The sequence below is a fragment of the Lathyrus oleraceus genome, chromosome 4, assembly GCF_024323335.1.
Source record: "Lathyrus oleraceus cultivar Zhongwan6 chromosome 4, CAAS_Psat_ZW6_1.0, whole genome shotgun sequence".
NCBI classification, from domain to species: domain Eukaryota; kingdom Viridiplantae; phylum Streptophyta; class Magnoliopsida; order Fabales; family Fabaceae; genus Lathyrus; species Lathyrus oleraceus.
This window is the reverse complement of record NC_066582.1, coordinates 106344890-106355952: the sequence shown is the minus strand read 5'-3', so window position 1 is coordinate 106355952 and position 11063 is coordinate 106344890.

Below are 11063 nucleotides of genomic sequence, written 5' to 3'. Positions count from 1 at the left end.
GAGAAACTACTAAATCAAGTCAAGCAACCTAAGAAAATCTGGTAAGAAATTCTCTATCCCAGAAACCCGTATCTGATACTAAATATCATTAAAAATGTTTTTAAGTATCAGACTTAGGGGGATTCCTAATCTCAGGGGGGGGGGGGGGGGGGGTCACTATCTGACTCTAATCTGGTTAAATTTAATATCTTGGAAAGTGCTCATTGTTTCATCAAAATCCTAAGTTTTATCATCATCAAAAGGGGGGAGATTGTTAGAATAAGATTTTAACTCTACAATACATCTCTAAGTTTTTATGATAATAAAGAATGAAACAATTTGGTACCCTAACAATTTTCTTAAGTGCGTATGATTCTAAGTTAAAATGACTCTGATAAGTCACCTTTTGATTATCAAGAAACGAATATCCTACATCTGAATTAGTCTAGAAACGCTGACCCGACACAAAGAGAAATCACATCTGACTCTGAACAGAATGCATCTGAGGAGCAATCACCTGAAGAATCTTACTCTGAAGTTCAAGCTCTGATGATCTGATTCTAAGAACTCTGTCTTAAGACTCTAACTCTGAAGACTCTGATCATGCTCGCCTCACTTTGACACATGCTCAGAAACACGTCATCAGATGTCACATGGTTAGAAACTTAAGCTGAAAGCATTCAATTTGCAGTACAATCATTTTAAGGAAACATTTGATTATGCTCCAAGACTGTTATGGAAAGGACAAGAAATTTATACATTTATCTCCCACAGCTGGCCCGAAATCTTCATTGATTTCCCCCAACGGTATCATCTCAAGTGTTATATAAGGGCCTCCTCACAACTTGCTAAAACACAACTTTGATACAACAATATTATTATACTCTAATTATTCATTCACCACTATTGTTGTAAGAAATAGTTTTCATACAAGAGCTGCTGCTTAATACTGTGTGGCTATTTTTCTCTGGTCTAAAATTGTGTTTATACTACTTATCTAGAAGCATCTAGCAAAACACGTAATTTTTGCAATTACTTTTGATTCCTTAAGTGATGTTTAGGTCTGTAGACTTGAGAGGGCTAAGAGGTTGTTGAACTCTTAGACAGACTTTTGTAATCTATTGAGATTAGTGGATTAAGTCTTTGTTGAAGGCGAAATCACTTTGACCGGGTGAACTGAAGTGGCTTTGAATTTCAAGCGAATCAGAATAACGTTTGTGTTGTTATTATTTATTTTGTGTGTGTGTTGTTGCAAAAATCTTTTAATTCCTGTGAAAATAATTCAAACTCCTCTTTCTTGTTTTTCTCTATCTTCACGTCTTAGGTGTTGGTTTTTCTAGTAAATGCTAAAGAGGTATTCTCTTTGGTAGAGAGATATGAAAAGTGTTTGTTATTCTTTTGTTGATGGACATGGTTGGTTTTTTTATAGCATGTCATGTAAGTTAGGAAATGGTGTTTCTTTTTAATTTGGAATCACAATTGATTGGAGCATGATCCTTTGAGTTCTCTTTTCCCTGAGCTTCATTCGTGTTCAACTCAGCACTTGGCAAGTTACACGGATGAGGTATTGGTATGGGAATTATTGCCAGTGGGATTTAGGTTTGGTTTAAGGGAATGGCTTTGAATTTCTAATCCTTTGTGTTGTATGTCCTAGTCTGTTTTGTAGTTTCCCTGCAACGAGTATGTAAATACTTTTATTATTCTTGTGTTTTGTTATTTGAGTTGAGCACCATTTATTTTTTTATTAATCAATTTATTTATAAAAAAATTATTAAAATGATAGGGATTAAATAGTCCAATTTATTTTAATTTTTCGAAAACTAAAGAAAATCTTGTGATATTTTTTAGATTAAAAATAATTCTCCTCTATGGTTAATCAACCATTTATTCACACATTCTCTTCTTAGTACTTTTGTTCTCATACCACCATCGATAACTTTTCTCCCTTTTCTATCTTCTCTTTTTATCAATCTTTCCACAATTGAAAATATTCACACCCAAATAGACATAAATGATCAAATAATTTTTATAGCTGTTGTTTAATCTTCCTTTTTAAGTTTGAAACCGCTTCTCACGGAAGCCACTTTTTACTTTTGCTTTTACATATAGATAAAGAAACAAACCCTAGGTCTCCAAATTAACCTTCCAAAGCTTATAATTTTGTATTTAATCACCTAATTGCTAATTGCACTTAAATTTCAGTTGGAATGTCAATAAATATGCTGACATCTCACCAAAGAAGAAAGTGTTGCGAAACTGAACTAATTAGATGTTGATTAATTAAAATATTATAAGAACGAGAATCAAATCTAGAAAGATAATTTGTATTATTCTGCTAACCGACTAAATTATATTTGTATTATTCTCATAATAATTACCTTAGTTTTCCCTCGTCTTCATTGGGTCACCAATGACATCATTTAATTTATGATAGCAACCCCTACCCACACCTCATTAATATGATCTTAGCTTAATATAAATTTAGATATATATTTAATCTCCAAACAAATAGAATTTTTTTATTATTTTATTTTTTTCTAATATTTTAGTAATTAGAATTTCACATTTTTAAAGTAAATAAGTAGAGTCTCACATTGTCTTTATTGAAGGATGTGAAGGAGGATTGTTTGGTGTGAAAAGAAGAGAGTCATATTAGATATAATGTGAAAACGGGATACAAGTTGTTGAAGAAAGATTTAAGTATATCTCTTAACCTTCGACTGAAATGTGATTCGGGTAGTTTGTGAAAGGTTATAGCTCCTCCAAGAGCTAAACACTTGCTTTGGAGAATTTGTCGTGGGTGTCTCCCGACGCGTATTAGACTCCGTCAATATTTTGTGTAGTGCCCAAATAATTGCCAATTGTGTGAAGGTAACGAGGAAGATGATTGACATGTCTTCTTTGAGTGTCTGACGACCACTCAATGTTGGATAGATGCAGGTTTGAACCATATTATTGCTCCTAGAATTCTTTCTTTTAACGATGAAAAATCCATCCTTATTGGAATAATAGGAATAATTGGATTTGGAACAACGAGATGGAGGATGTGAATAAATTAGGTATGCAAGCTTTTAAAACATGACAAGATTGGTTTCAAGCTTAAAGGTCATATTCTTCTCCTATTGACACCATTGATCGTCCGCCAGTTTGACATCCGAGTGAGGAGTGAGTGAAATGTAATGTGGATGTAGGATTTAATAACCAAAAAGGAGCAACTAATAGGGGATGGTGTTTTCGAGATAGTAGTGGAAGGTTCATCAATGTTGGAATAGCTTGGGATTTTGGCATCTAATCGGGGATAGAGGGTGAGGCGTTGGCTTTAAAGGAAGCAGTGCAGAAATTCATTCATAGGCAGATGGATCATGTAATATTCGAGTGTGACTCTCGATTGGTGGTGCAAGCGCTTCACAATATCAATGGTGGTACTTCAGAGTTTAGTTTAATTATCTCATGTATTAAGAATCTTCTAGTTATTCATATCAACTTTGATGTGAAGTTTATTAAATGTCAAGCGAATTCGCTTGCCCATAAGTTAACTAAGACGGTCGATTCTTGGTCTAGGCGTAATGTTTTCCATTTGATTCCTCCTTGTATTGATCAACTTTTATTTATTGATATGAATTGAGCTTGTTTGTGTCCAAAAAAAATAGAGTCTCACATGTTCGAACTCGTGTCTTCATAATCAGATACTTTTGCAACTATCAATATAGTTGGTTTAATAGAATAAAACTTTTTAATTTTGATCATTTAAGTTTTCTTCTTTACTTTCTCTCTCAAGACTTAGATTTGTTTATAATTGTGGACAATTTATTTTTGTTAACACATTGTTACATGAATGACAATAATTTATTTTGTAACACTCCTATATAATACTTGTCTAGAATTATATATTATACACAATTGTAATGCTGGTATTGAAATATATAAGTGTCTAGTGGCAATAATGTACATATTATATATCCAAAATGATACTACAACTATGACACGATATATACAAGGGTGTCCAAAATAAAACTAGGAACTAGATCATTATAAAATGATCTCAAAATAGATATAAGCACAACGGAAAAGCGATTCAAAATATCAAGCAAGCAAGGACATCAAGTTATCTTGTCCTTACTGATAACCATGAAACTTATAGCATTTTCCGACTCAATTCGCATGCATTCTTAGTTGTTTAATATCCATTTCGTGTTTATATATAGTGTTATATTTGTATTTTAATTGTGTTGCAAATATTTTGCGTGTGGAGTTGCCATGAGATAAAGTGAAGATAAATTGGTCCAAAAGTGAAGAAAAATGGCACATACGCATGAAGCACTTCAAAAGTGGTGTTTTCTACATGTGGTGTTCGCCACAAGGGAATGAAGCTTGCCATAGCCCCTCACTTACCATGTTTCCCATATTGAACTCATGGAGAATGTCATGACCTTCATGCCCAGATTTTTAGCAACAACGCATACTGAGTTTCTCCCACTCACCCACCTTTTCCTCAACTGACTTTTACACGATTTATGCATCACTTCATGAGCTACAACACTATATATATGATTTATTTTTAGCTTTTAAAGGATCTAAGTTTTATTTTAGAGTTAAGTAGGCAAAAAAAATCAGTTTGTAAAGTGTTAAATTGTTCATCCCGGACAATTAATGCATCATAGTTTTCAGAGCTTTGAGCTTGTACTTGGATCAATTACTCTATAAGCATTTCCTTCAATTCAATTCGAGCATATTTTATTAAAGTTTTTCCGCTTTAATTTCCTGCACTGCATTTATTTCCCATAAGTATTTTCTTCTTAAATTTCCTACACTTATTTAGTTCAAGCTTTAAATATTATTATTTTGTTTTTAAGTGTTTAATCATTTCTAACTGTTACTGTTTTTGTTTCTAAGTTTCACTTATCATCATCACTTGTTGGTATCACTTATATATATTTAAATTAGTTTTGCACGTACTATTCCATATATATATATATATATTATATATATATATATATATATATATAATATATATATATATATATATATATATATATAATATATATATATATATATATATTATATATATATAATATATATATATATTATATAATATATATAATATAATATATATATATATAGTGTGTGTGTGTTAGTTTGTGGTATTACTTTGAATAAACATCAATTTATCATGTTCATGTTTCTCTTTTGCAATAATAATAATAATAATATGAGCTTTGTTTCAATTATGTCCGATTAAAATTCTTAAGAGTTCAGATGTGACTGTCGCATCTCGAAAAATATGATCCTTCGTGATGGTCGCGGAAAAAATTATTTGAACTGAGTCACCACATAACTTTATTTATTCCAATGAAGGAAAGAGAAAATATCGATAAAACCCTTTAAAAAAGAAATTGGTCGTCGTAACCAAATTCAGGGTTCGGGAGTCAATTACGCAAGGGAAAAGTATTAGCACCCCTCACGTCCTTTGTACTCAATGGGAACCTTTTAGTCAAACTTGCGATTGAATGTTAGCTTATGTTCATTGTTTTCTTCAAGTGATAAAATATGCAAAAGAAAGGGATTGCAAAAATATTTTTATTATGGTGTTTGACGAGATTGTGGGTCTCACTCCTACGTATCCTCAGGTACAATTAAGAACTCAAAACTTCGTAGTTCGGGGTGCTATGGTTTGTTTGTTTGTTTTAGTGAATAAGTGTTTAGATTGCATTCTAACGGTTAAATGTTGCTTGTGCTTGCAATGGAGACTTAAAGTATTTGTTTGTATTCGCATTAGAATGGACTAAACAATGTTCTTTCTGAAAAGGTTTCGATCGCACGGGGGCGAGAAAAAGAGGTTTGATGTGTTGAGTGTTTTGTTGGATGACGATTACTCGGATAGTCGATTAAGGAAACTCGTATCCAAATAATCGAATAGAGGAATGGAATGCTCTAGACCATCTCCTTTTTCATCTTTAATTGTGAAAGGATTTATATCGTGTTAGGGTATTTGAATGGACGACGAATACTCAAATGGTCGGGTAAGGGAACTCGTATCCAAGTATTCGGGAAAGGGAATAGAAGACTCTAAACTACTTCCTTTTTCTTCTAAGGTATTGTAAAAATGATTTAGATTTGATCAAATTAGGAATGTTTAAGAGATGACAATTATTTGAATATTCGACTAAGGGAACTTAACTCAAACAATTGAGGAGACGAATCGAAGGCTTGAGACCATCCCATTTTTCATCTTTAAATGAAATGGTGTTTTAAGTATCTTAGTTTAATTTGGATAAAATACTCGATATAGATCGAGGTTTTAATTTGCCCTTGAAACAGAAATGGATTTGGAAATGATTTTGAAAAATGTACTTGATGTTGATCAAGCACCCTTGATTTTAGTATTTTTTTAAGGTTAATGTTAAGAGTCATTTTGTCTTTTTAGATTAACAATTATGCATCAACTAAAAATACAATAAAATAAACTAAAAAATAAAGCAATAAAAAAGGTAAAAGAAACAATAAAAGGGAGGGGCACATTATATACACAAGAGGTAAAAGAATTAAAAAAAACTAAAGAAAATAAATGAAAGAACAAAAATAAATAGATAAAGCAATAATAAGATAATAATAAATAAAACATATATACGAAAGACAAAAACATGCTGAAAATTAGAGTTGTAGCTAGAAAAATGTTATAGGCCTAAAGGAGGGGGATCCACATGGGTGTGTTGAGCAATCAAGGGGTGTGTGGAGACTGCATCTTCCTCAACCCCACATTTAGTTATTAATCTCGAAGCAACAAAAGTGGAAGAAAATAATTACAACGGAAATGTAAAAACACCATAATTTTCTCAATTTTTCATGAAATTAAGCAAATAAATAATGAAATTTTATCTACTCGATCTTACAAACACAATGGTGTATTCAAAATTAGAAAATAAACAACAAAACAATTCGAAAATCAATAAAATGTAGCAATATATATTTGCTTGATTTGACCGTTTTATCCACCCTCATAACAAACGAACTATTGATTTATGCACACGATGACGTTGGAAAGTTATCGGATACATTATTTATGTAAAACAATCATCAATTTGCATTTGACCATTCTTGTTCCAGGAGGTTCAAGAACACTTTAAACTCTTGATTTTGAAATCAATTGAGTTTCCTTACAAAATGATGATTATTAATGTATTAAATAAATAAAGAAAAAGTAAAATACAATAGAATTAAATAAATAACAAGCATAAGATCCATTTAAACAACAACAAATCTCTTTTGCTTATGGATGTTCAAGAACACTTTTTAACTCTTGATTTATAATCAGTTGAGTTTTCATGCAAAATGTTGATGATTAAGGTACTAAATAAATAAATAAAGAGTAAAAATGCAATAGAATTAAATAAAGAACAAGCATAAGAGTCATTTAAACAACAACAAATCACTTTTACATATGGAGGTTCAAGAACACTTTTCAACTCTTGATTTAAAATCAATTGAGTTTTCATGTAAAATTGTGATGATTAAGGTACTAAATAAATAAATCAAGAGTAAAAATGCAATAGAATTAAATAAATAACAAATATAAGAGCCTACATATTCAATAAAAAGAAAGAAATGACTTGAAAAAAATGAAGAGAGTTTTGACTTATTTTTTGTGAATGATTGGTGGTGTGATTTGTGAATGCGGATGATTTTATTTATAGACTCTAAAAATGGTAGTTTATGAATTATGCAAAACGTGTGAGTGCATTCTAGAAAATTATTTAATTAAATAGTGAATAATGATGTAATATATGCATGGAATAATGATGTAATAAATCAGAGATATTTTGGACCTTCTAGAAACATTGATTCTTATTTTATGATGTTGGTAAATGATTAATAAATTCAAATGGATATTTTGATAATAAATCAAATGATCATGAATTCATTTTTCAAAATGCATAATGGAAAAAAATGCAATTTTAGTCACTTTCTTCAACATGCATATATGCATAATTATGGTGACTTTATTTGATGATAAAAATGCATATGACTAAAAATACAAAACTTGACAAATTGACATGTATCAGATGAATTTAAAATGCCCAAACAAAATTGGGGTATGACAGTGAGGACCGTCGTTATGACAGGACTCAGTCAATCAAATTGGCGTATAATTTCAAAATTAACTTATTTTTTAGGTTCTGATTTTTTGTTTTAAATTAGAAGGTTTTGCGCGAAAGCGAAAACACTCTGGTATTGGTTAATAGCGTGATAGTGTGACCAGTCACCCGATCGTAAAAATTGGATTTAATTTCTAAAAACAGCAACAATGTTTTAGTCATTAATTAGGATTTGTTAGTTTTCAAAAATTGTTTCGAAATTGTAATATGTTGAGCGACAACATGACTTTTACGGTTTCGAAACATAACATGGGTTGCGCAAAAGTAGTTGTGTTTTTAAGTTAATAATTTCTTCCAAAAAATATTTTTTAAATGAAAAATAAACGCCAAACATTTATTAAGTCCTAGAGGAGTGATTTGAAATTAAATTTCGGTCTCGCTTTTAATTGTTTTCAGAAACAAACTTTAATTATATTCCCCTTCTCAAACAAACAAAAATCGATCAGCCTTAAATTTACATAAGAACAGTAGATAGCGGTTAAGTTGACTAAAAATCTAGCACACGAGTCAGCACGCCACTTACCCTTCACCTGCTCGGAACTACCTGGAAAAAAAAATCAATAAATATGGGGTTAGATGATAATCCTAGTGGATTCCCTATCTTATGGGTTCACTCGGTTCTACAAGATTCTAATAAAAAACCCAACTCAAGTCATAAGGGGGAAAAGACTTGAGTACACAAAACTCGTAAAGTATGGAAACATGCCTCTTGAGTTCATCAACTCAAACAATCACTAATCGGAAACAATACCAAGGCATTTTTCCCCGACAAGCCCTACGTCTAGGGTTATCGACTCGGGTCACGGATCCTTGTAACATACTTCGACTTTCTTGACTATTTCACATTCTTCTATGGGATTCTAACCCATTTGGTTGTACTATGGGACTCTAACCCATTTGGTTGAACATATGGGACTCTAACCCATTTAGTTTTACTATGGGAATCTAAGCCACTTGGTTGAACATATGGGACTCTAACCCATTTGGTTTCACTATTGGACTCTAACCCATTTGGTTGATGTGAAGTATCGGTGCATTCATCCCAATCTTACTTTATATGAGTATCATGACTTGGGACGACACAATAAGGGTTGTTTCCGACTACATGACTAGATAGAAACATAACTTGATTGTATTCGACAATCACCAGGTGATCACATTCATCTTAATCACACAACAACAACACATGTTCTATACAAGGCATATCACTCTCAACTATGGCAATCATCCATCCATGATACTCACCTAGGTATCATATCGAATAAATTTCGTCGTCTAATGTTATTCGTCATACCCTAGTTATCTCCTAATTCATTCAATTAGTTTTCATTTAGGGTTTCCTCGCCAATCATTATGAATTTCCAATCATATTATCACATTCATACAACAATTAAGGCATAACATATTCATCATGCTATCATATATGAAATATAGTTAATTCAATGATAATTCCATGCCCACACATCATAGGATAAGTTACATGATCCTTAGGATGGCTTAGGAACCTTAGAAACCATGATTTTTGTAAAAACCAAAGGATACAATCGATTACACAAAGACCACATTTGATTGCATCAATGTCCTGAATCCTTTGTTTCTGTTTTTTTGGGGAAATAATTGATTGTCATAACAGTGTAATCGATTGCACTATCTGATTTTCTAGTTTTTTTATCAATTTGTGAAGGTGCAATCAATTGTAAGACAATGGCAATCGATTGTCACAGCAAAATCTGTCAAAAATACATGTTTTAACATGTTTCTTTCTATTCCCAACCATGCCTAAACTCGTCTAACAACAACCAACCATTGGGTACAAGTTTCACATGATATAGCACACCAATATTCATCATTATAACAACAATAATACTTAATCACAATGAACCACAACAATCATATAAAGAACATGGAATAGATCATTGTTCATGGCAATTTTCATGATCAAGAGAAAGCATTTATCATACTATCATGGACTTCTCTAACTATCCTATGATTCAACAAACCCTAATTCCTAAAATCATAAGTTTCTAACTAGAACTCACTTTATTAAGAGATTGAGATATTGATGGAAGATGTTGAGATGAGATGATGATGATGCCTCCAAGTTTGCTAATTTCCTTCAAGTTCTTCTTTTCTTCTTCCTTTCCACAAAGTTTTATTCTTTCTCCCTAAGTCCTCTTTTCTATTTCTCTGCTAAAACATTCTACTAATAGAGGAAAATAACATAAATGAAGTGGTGTTACCACATGTGGTGGTGAATTGGCCAAAGAGTGAAAAATAAGTGGTCACAAATAAAAGGAAGATTGCGTGGTTGGAAAATGAAGAAAAGTGGTAAAAAAAATATTTTAAGTGATACCACACTTATAATTTGTTCTACCAGAGCAATTGACTCATTATTAATATTACCAAAATGTCTCTTTTTGTACCAATTAATAAAAGGTCAGTCCCACTTAATATTAATTAATTCAATCTGAGCTCACTAGTTACTCTATTTATCCAACCGATAACTTTCATAGCACATAGGAACTCAGTTAATCTTAAATGATTTAGACTTGAGTATTTAAGGAATCACGGGGTATTACATCCTCCACCCTTAAATAAAAATTTGTCCTCGAATTTAAAGATTACCTGGAAAAGATGAGGACAAACTTTTCACATCTCAGACTCAAGCTCCCAAGTAGCATCGCCCAGATGTGATTCGTCACACTGAACTTCAACAAGAGGAATATCCTTGTTTCTCAACACTTTAGTTTCTCTTCCCATAATAAGACATACCTTAACATCATCAAATTAGCTTTGTGTATCTCTTTCCAACTTAATGCATCTGCAACTTTATTCGCCTTACGTGGATGGTACTTTACCTCAAAATCGAAGTCCTTCCAGTATTCCATCCATCTCCTTTGTTGCATGTTCAACTCCTTCTAATCAAATAAA